This window comes from Xenopus laevis, chromosome 2S (genome assembly GCF_017654675.1).
Source record: "Xenopus laevis strain J_2021 chromosome 2S, Xenopus_laevis_v10.1, whole genome shotgun sequence".
Taxonomy (NCBI): domain Eukaryota; kingdom Metazoa; phylum Chordata; class Amphibia; order Anura; family Pipidae; genus Xenopus; species Xenopus laevis.
The window spans coordinates 42,543,117-42,552,096 of NC_054374.1; the positions used below are offsets into that span (position 1 = coordinate 42,543,117).

The window sequence follows — 8,980 nt, forward strand, 5'->3', positions numbered from 1 at the left end:
TTTGTGTGCTGGGGTTCATTTGAAGGGGTTGAACTTGATGGCCTTTTTTCAACCCAACTTAACTCTGTAACTACTGTATGTAACAATGGGTGCCTGAGTTTTATTTCCCACTGTATATAAAAGATATCCAAATATTTAGCAAAGTGAAAATAAATCATTTTTTTCTTGGTTCAGTTTAAGTACATTCATGGATTGTGTATAATATCTAGGAATGCATTTCTGCATTATTTCCATTATTAAGCCTCTGTGTAATTTTCTTGTTTGGTGATTCAATAAAAGCAGACTGTAAGATTCATAATGAAGCATTTATTTCAAAACAAGCAAATAAACAAATAAAAAAATATAACACACATTGCAGCCTCTAATTTACTGCCTCTGTGGGACAATACTTATGAGTAGATAATGTTTATATATAGTGTGTACATTAAAAATAAAACAATAAACATTGTACCCTAATTTCATTTTATTATAAACAAGGTTACCTTTTTTAAATGTAGTATTATTAGCTCCATTAAAATGTATAACAAAGTACAATGACTACTGTAAAATGTAATGGACTTTGTAGTACAGGTATGGGATCCATTATACGGAAACCCGTTTTTCAGAAAGCTCCGATTTACGGAATGGCCATCTCCCATAGACTCCATTTTATCTAAATAATCCACATTTTTATAAATGATTTCCTTTTTCACTGTAATAATAAAACAGTAGCTTGTACTTGATCCACACTAAGATATAATTAATCCTTATTGGAAGTAAAACCAGTCCATTGGCTTTATTTAATGTTTAAATGATTCGCTAGTAGACTTTAGGTATAAAGATCCAAATTACGGAAAGATCCATTATCCGGTAAGCCCTAGGTCCCGAGCATTCTGAATAACAGGCCCCATACCTGTACAAACAATTTTGGACAGACTGTTTCTATGGGAAGCATAGGGTGACAACCCTGCAGGACTTGCATTGGTCATACATGGTGTTTTTAGATATCATAATGTATTAATAAATATTTTTTTTAAAAATGAATTAAGCCACCCATGTTGGCCCACCTGATTGGCTACCCATCCAGCACTGTTAAAAATGTAACCTCTTTCAGGTGGTGCCCCATCCCTGGGAAAGTGGGATAACAGTGGATCCAGATTCCATTCAACAAAGTTAAATAAAATGTAATTACATATTTAAAAATATTCAGTCCATATACATTATGCTCTGTGCGATCTTCAATCTCTTCTCTAGGATCAACTTCCAGTATTACCTTAAATTGTGCCAAAATTACTAACTAAATGCATTGCTTCTTGGAGAGATGTCCATGTGTCCCCTAGATATAGCAATGCATCATCTGCATAAAGCAATATTTTGTCCCAAAGTGACTATAAATGGAAACAATAATATCAATAGGATATCATATTTCCTGTGCTAGGGACTCATGTGCCAATGCAAATAGAAGTGGGACAAGAGGACAGCCTTGCCTACCTAGCCTTGCAGAGCCACAGCTCTGCTTAGAGATTTCTTTTTAATGTGATTGACCCTTCAAGATCATCTACTAATTCATGAGGCAACTTGGGAAGATCAATCATCTTCAGTATTTATCTGCCAAATAAATCACTAACCCCGCTTTATTTATTACGTTAGTTATCACTGTATTTGGAGATTCTGCCCTAAACATACTGTATATTATAGCAGCTTCTATAATGTTTCCCTGTATTCATAAACTTGCTATGTATATTGATAATGTGCTTTTCTAGAAAATATAATCCTAGAAAGCACTATTTTTTGGATTTTTAATAAACTCTAAGCATTTGGCTACAGATGGGTTAGTAATAAATATATTATCAACTAGCAAAAGCTCATTTATTTAACCCAAGAAAAAGGAGGTGTTGCAACCCCATCATAAAAGAAGATGGAGACAAGCATCTACAATATAACTAGAAAACCAATAAACTGGATTTTTTTTTACTTGTGATACTGAATCAGTTGGTTGTGGGCTTAATGTCCATAGAGTAGCATCAAAGCAAGTAAATAAAAGTGTAAAGGAAAAAATCTATCACACCATTTAGATATGGAAAATAATAAAATACACACCAGTGGGAAAACCTTTTGTTTAAGTAAGACCCCAGACCATCGCGTAAGTGCACGGTATCAAGCTTAGGCAATGGCACATTACGCTAGCGTTTTTACGCGACGGTCAGCTTTTTTAAAAACTGTGGTGTCAAGGTCTAAGGGATCCCCCAGAGAAGAGGACTGAGATAGAAAAGGCTTATTAATGTAATGTGAAACCAAACAGAACACGAATGAAGTAAGAACAGAGTTGTAGGCATCCATAGAATCTCTTTTTTGAGTTTGCAAAACCAGTGGTTACTTTGGTAGTAAAGCAATTTTTGACTAAATTTTCCATGTATTTTTCCATAATGTGACACAAAAAAAGACATTTATTACACAAGAAAACCCATTATGTAGAAACATAAGTTATATAACAATGCCATTCACCTTAGTATTCTCTTCAGACTTATCATTCTCTATTTCTCAGAAATTTCTCTATTTAAAAAAAACACCTCAAGACTAGTAAAGTTTAAGAAGAAGGATTATAGAATTCACAATTTCCTAACACTCTACCTTTCTGACATACCTCAAATCCTTATGGACATTGGCAGCTCAGGGCGGACAATGGATGGTAACTGGCCATAAGTCAATCTAGGAAAGGCAAAACACTCTAGAAATAAGACCAAGGGGGCGTGGCCTGAATGAGATCCGGGTAAGACGCACGCTGATAGGCTCCGTCCGGGGGGCTCAATATACTGCCTATACCCTGAGCTAGCAAACTGCACAACCAGCACAGTAGCTACCGGAAGCTACCGGAATGCCCCGCTGACGACCCGCTTGCTGATAGGAGCGGATGGGACGGAAATCGACCACAAAAGAAAGTACGCACCAGGGCTGCCACGATGTCCCAAGATGGCGCTGACACGAAAGGGCACGCTACTGCAACAGCCTCACGGCGCACAGGGGACTCTGCGGCTGGCAGGCTGGAACAGTTCATGCGGACACCCCTGCCTCAACGGTCGACTAGAAGTGGCTCTCCTGCACGCACAACTTCTCCAGTACAGCAGGAAGGTGAGGGGACAGGAGATAACTCTATTCCAACTGCGCAGTCGGCTCCATCTCCTGAACCAACACTATCAGAGGTACTCAATGCCATTACTAACAACCATGCTGCACTTCTTAATAGAATTGATGGACTCAAAACTGATTTGGGGATTCTTAAACAAGATGTGCAAAACATCAGGGAAAGGACCGGGGAGGCAGAAAGGAGACTAGGGGAGCTGGAAGACACTGTTCACCCTATACCTGGACGTTTAGCCACTACTGAAAAACAACTACAGGCCCTAACGGCTAAGGCTGACGACCTGGAGAATCGCCTTAGGCGAAATAACATTCGTATTTTGGGCATTCCAGAGAGAGTGGAAGGCTCCACTCCATTTGTTGAGCAATGGCTTACTACTACGTTTGCCCAGGCGGTCTTTTCCCAGGCGTTTACAGTGGAAAGGGCTCATCGGATTCCTGGTAGACCACCTCCACCGGGTGCACCACCTCGACCTCTGATTGCTCGACTCCTCAATTACAGAGATAGGGATACAGCCCTGGCTGAAGCCAGGAGAGCAGGGGAGATCATTTTTGAGAATCAAAAGGTGTCCATCTATCCTGATTTTTCGACGGAGGTGAGGAAGATGAGAGCGAGATTTACAGAGGCCAAGTTGCAACTTCGACAACGGAATATTCCCTATGCCATGATGTTTCCAGCCCGACTGAGGATTACAGATAATGGGAAAGCGCACTTCTTTACTTCACCGGAGGAGCTACACTCCTGGCTCGAGATGAGACCACGTTGTTCGCCCGATAGGAGATGATATGGACAGAAAGGTCACGGCATCACCTCTCAGCAGCTAGCTCAGGATATTACCCCGTCAGGTTGAATTGGCCATATTGTCCCTTCCGTCTGGGAAGACACCAGGTTTGGATGGCATACCAGCGGAATGGTACAAACGGCATGCAAAAAAATTGGCACCTACCTTAGCTGAATTATTTAACAACATAACTAACGGGAACCCCCTTCCACATTCCATGAGAGAAACGTTAATAGTTCTTATACCCAAACCAGGGAAAGACCCTCTGCAGTGTGCCTCCTACAGGCCGATCTCCCTCATCAATGTTGATGCTAAAATACTAGCCAAGATATTAGCCCTATGCCTGGTAGGTCAACTGACACCAATATTAGTCTCACTTGATAATGAAAAAGCTTTCGATTCTGTAGAGTGGGAGTACTTATGGGCCACGATGAGGCAGATGGGCATACCCCAGACATTTATCTCCTGGGTCCAGGCACTGTATACCCTCCCAATAGCTAAGGTTCACACAAATTCTAAACTGTCAAATTTTTTCCCAATCAGTAGGGGTACCAGACAGGGGTGCCCGTTGTTGCCCCTATTATTTGCCCTTGCGATGGAACCATTGGCAAACCGTATAAAAGCCTCGCAGGGAGTTAGGGGACTCAAATTGGGCGACAGGATAGAACTGATTTCCTTATATGCAGATGATACTCTCCTCTATTTAGAAGACTCAGGCCGGTCATTGCAAAATGCCTTAGATATTATTAATAATCACACAGTTTTCTCTGGTCTTAAAATAAACTGGGCAAAATCTGTTATTTTCCCGATTGATCCCCCTCTCCCTAATCATCCGGAACAGGGGAATGAGCTGACATGGGTGACTACCTTTAAATACTTGGGAATCTGGATTCACTTAGACTTACCAAAATTTGTAGAGCTTAATGTTAATCCCATCCTAGACTATCTGCACAGCAGAACGGAGAACTGGAAACGTCTCCCTCTTACTCTAGCGGGACGGATAAATTTGTTTAAGATGGTGGTCCTCCCTAAACTGACATATGTCTTCCGCCAATCCCCCGTAGTTATACCTCACTCTACCTTCAATAAGATTAAGGGACTTATGCTAACTTTATTTTGGAACGGTGAACAGCCCAGAATTTCATTGCAAACTTTACAACTTCCACTTAAAAAAGGGGGACTGGCAGCGCCGAATCTATATATGTACTACCTAGCGGCACAATTGGTAGTGGCATGGAGGTGGATGTCACCCTTACCTACTAATGTTGCCACTATGCTGGAAGCCAAAATCCTAGGATCCCAGGAAGAGCTAAAGAACCTACTGTATAGGGGCATGGCTTACACAGAAAAGGCTACTCCACAAATGAAAGCCATAGTCAGGGCCTGGTTCGTGGCAATTAAACAATTCCCGAAACCCCAATTGTATTGCTCGCAATACACTCCTCTGTGGGGTAACCCGAAGCTTCCGCAACTTCAGACAGTCCCAGATACCCTGCTGTGGGCAAGCCATGATGTCAAATATATTTCGGACATAATGCCGGAGGGTATTCTCCTCACTTTCCAAGAACTTAAACAGTCATTCTCCCTTCCCACCAACATGTTCTTTAGATATTTACAATTACGGCATGCTGTGGGGGCTCAATTCGGGACTCAGCCTGTCGATATATCCCCAAGGATTATTGAAACTCTGGACTATATTGGGGACCTGAAGAAACCTCTATCTACGTACTATGATAAATTAATGTTAGCAGGAAGCACCTCGTTACCCAAATTATTTAGTAAATGGCAGCCAGACGTCCCGCAACTCACTCTAGAACTATGCGATGATGTCCTAGCAGCTACCTTTGAGGGGATTATCTGCAGTAGGGACAAATTGACTCAGTTAAAATACCTTCACCGTACATATCTTACACCACTCACAGGGTAACACACAAATCGCCCAGCATTATTTGCAAGCCTTGATTCCCTCTGGTGTTCCGTCAAGTGTGAAAAAGGGCCTTTTTGCTGCCCGAAACATGTTGTGTGGACGCACAATAAAGCACTGATTAGCAGGTATTCTGCTGTTTGCCTCTGATTTCCATACCCATGATTGACATATCTTACACCGTATAGATTGTACACAATGAATCCGGAAATCGGACAGGAGTGCCCTAGGTGTCAGTATTCTCCGGCTGATTTCTTCCATATGGTGTGGGAGTGCCCCAGGGTACAATGTTTTTGGGGGAAAATAGCGGAAAGTATCCGAGATAATACTGGATTAGTCCTTCCAATGGACCCCTTGGTAGTTCTTCTAAATCAGGTTGAGGATCTCTCCCCTAGGAGGGCTCAAAGAACTCTGATTATCATCTTATGTATGTATGCCAAAAAAACTATAGCGATACATCAGCTGCTGGACCGCGAGTGGGAACTTTGGAGGCACTGATCGATAACGCTATCCCACTGTATAAACTTACGTATATGAGAAGGGGCTGCCCACAGAAATTTGAAAAAATATGGGCACCCTGGGTGGACCTTGAGCCCTCTTAGGGGATACTCTCTGATACTCTACTGCCTCTGCCCCCTCACCTCACAAGCCATATGTGGTACACTTATTTCGTAACTTGAATTTAAAAGGATGCAATAAAGGTAGACAGACAGCGATTCTATGTTTTATTGTGTATGATGACACCGCACTGTTCGATTTTGATTTCTTTTTTTTTTGTTTGTTCCTTACTATTTCATTACGAATGTATTGCCTCATTACATTTACTATGTTGTATAACACGCAACTGACGATCTGTTACATGATGCAATAATATGTACACATGTATAATCAATAAAGGAATTGTTAAAAAAAAAAAAAAGAAATAAGACCAAATTAATGATCTTTCTTGCTGTTCAATGAATGAATTGATTGCTATTATTTCATATACTGTACATGGTGTAATTAGAATATTCAAAAGCAAATCTATAGACGCTATGCACTACTACTGTGTTTTTTCTTCAAGACACATTTTAGGTTACAGAATACCTGATAACAACTTTGTTCATACTAGGGATACATCAGTTCACATCAAATAATAATATTGTGCTTCCAATGAAAAAAATAACCATTGAATATTTGTGTTTCTGTAGTGAAAATATTAATATCCAGATAATCACACATACACATTTGCCAGATTTTTAAGAGTTTCGCTAATTTTTAGGTGAAATGGGACAAATTCGCCCATCATTAGTGTAAACAACAAACATTTGTGATTTTCTGGTTCTCCTATTGATTGATATAAACCATCTCAATATATATACTGTATAGTATTTCTGTTTTAATTTTTAATAATAGTCTGTATATCATTTGAAATAATAGTCTGTACATCAATAGTTCTCTTTTTGCATGAACTTTGAAAGAAAAAGTGTAATTTAGGAGTGGTTGAAAAGATATGAATAGGACTCAGGGCAGCAAATGACGCAGCAAGGAACACTCTAGTATCACTTACATCTGGATCCACATTGGTCATGGTAAGCGTGTAGATCCACATTGAGTTATCCATGCCAAACAAGGCCATGTACATTGTAACCAACAAGATGACAGCTCGTGAAGCCTTGTATTCAATTCTTACGTTGGCCCTTGTCAGAACTGCGTTTGCCTTTCATTGATTTCCCATGGCGGAAGAGAACATACACCATGTACATGCTGGAGAGAGCCATCAGTCCAACAAATATAATCTCTCGTATTGCAGATACCAAACCATTTATTAAGTATGTTGCATAATTCATAAAATCAACATCACAATATACTAAGTGCAGTGTGTACGGTGATGTTTCATTCGTTGTTGCCCATCCAAACAAAATTGGATTGGGGTAAATAGCCACATTCATAGCCAAAAATAAGAAAATTATTATAAGTACATAACGACTGACTATTTGTTTGAGGTATTTCCAATTTCCTGTGGCCGGAGCAATAATTATACACTGGTGACAACTTAGAAAACTGGTTATACAAATGACCATGGCTCTGCTTACTCTGAAAACAAATATAACTAATTTACAATGTTGGTCGTTGAATAAATGCTTTAGCCCGATGGAGAATAAGGTTTGTGGTATTATACGAGAAATCAAAACAAAGAGATTAGCGCATGAAAGTGACATCCTTATTATGTTGGCTGGTAAGAGCTTTTTCTCTAAGAAGCCCATGTGTACAAATCTCAGGATAAGTGAAATATTGGCAGGAATCCCAATGATGAGCAAACAAAGAAATCCAGCAGCTTTAAGTTGCAAATTTATTGCCATGGAACTTTAGGCACATTAACCGCACTGAGTATAGGCAAGGTGGAGTCTTCCTATGATTAATAACATCTGTTGCTTTAAAAATTGAATGTGAGTTTTTGAAGTCTTTCTGCCTCACGGTCCATCAGTAACAAACAGATAATCCAAACTCACGCCAGTGTCCTGTATCACTAGGAAGAGAGAGAGAACTTAACACATATTTCATAGAATATTCATTATTATAATATTACTTTTGCCTTCAGACAAACAAGATATACACTGGAATAGAACACTGGGGGGCATATTAACTCACCTTACTCCACCAAAGTTTGTTACAGTTCACCAGGTGTATTTTCAAAACATACAACTGCAGTGAGGAAATTTACTAAAGAATATTTGCCATAAAAAATGACATCTGTGTGATGTTAGCATGGAGGAGCTGACTTATATAGAGTAAATAAAATATAAGGATATTATTCCCAAGGAGTTACCAAGGAGTTTCATGACCATATAAAAGGACGAGGCCGAAGGCCTCGTACTTTTAAGGACCGTTTATAAGGATATAATTTACAGGATATTCATGGCTTTTGTGTATTATAATGTGATACAAAAGTAACTTTATAATGGCAGTGTGCCAGTCTGAACATGGGGAAAATATATTCATGCTTTTGGTAAATTGATTCACTGGTGAAATTTAACTTGACAAATAGATATGAATTGTTGCCAGTGTGAAGAGAAGGTTCACTAATAGTAAAGTTAATTCATCAAAACTTGTAGTGTCTTTTAGTAAATGGTTGATATTGTGGCAAAGTTTCATTTTTGTTGGTAATACATTACAT

General features: G+C 39.6%; 1 pseudogene; it reads right to left on the minus strand.

The window, feature by feature from the left end:
* Nucleotides 1-6,703: 6,703 nt before the first annotated feature.
* On the minus strand, nucleotides 6,704-8,180 carry LOC121400338 (annotated as a pseudogene).
* Between the last annotated feature and the right edge of the window lie 800 nt (nucleotides 8,181-8,980).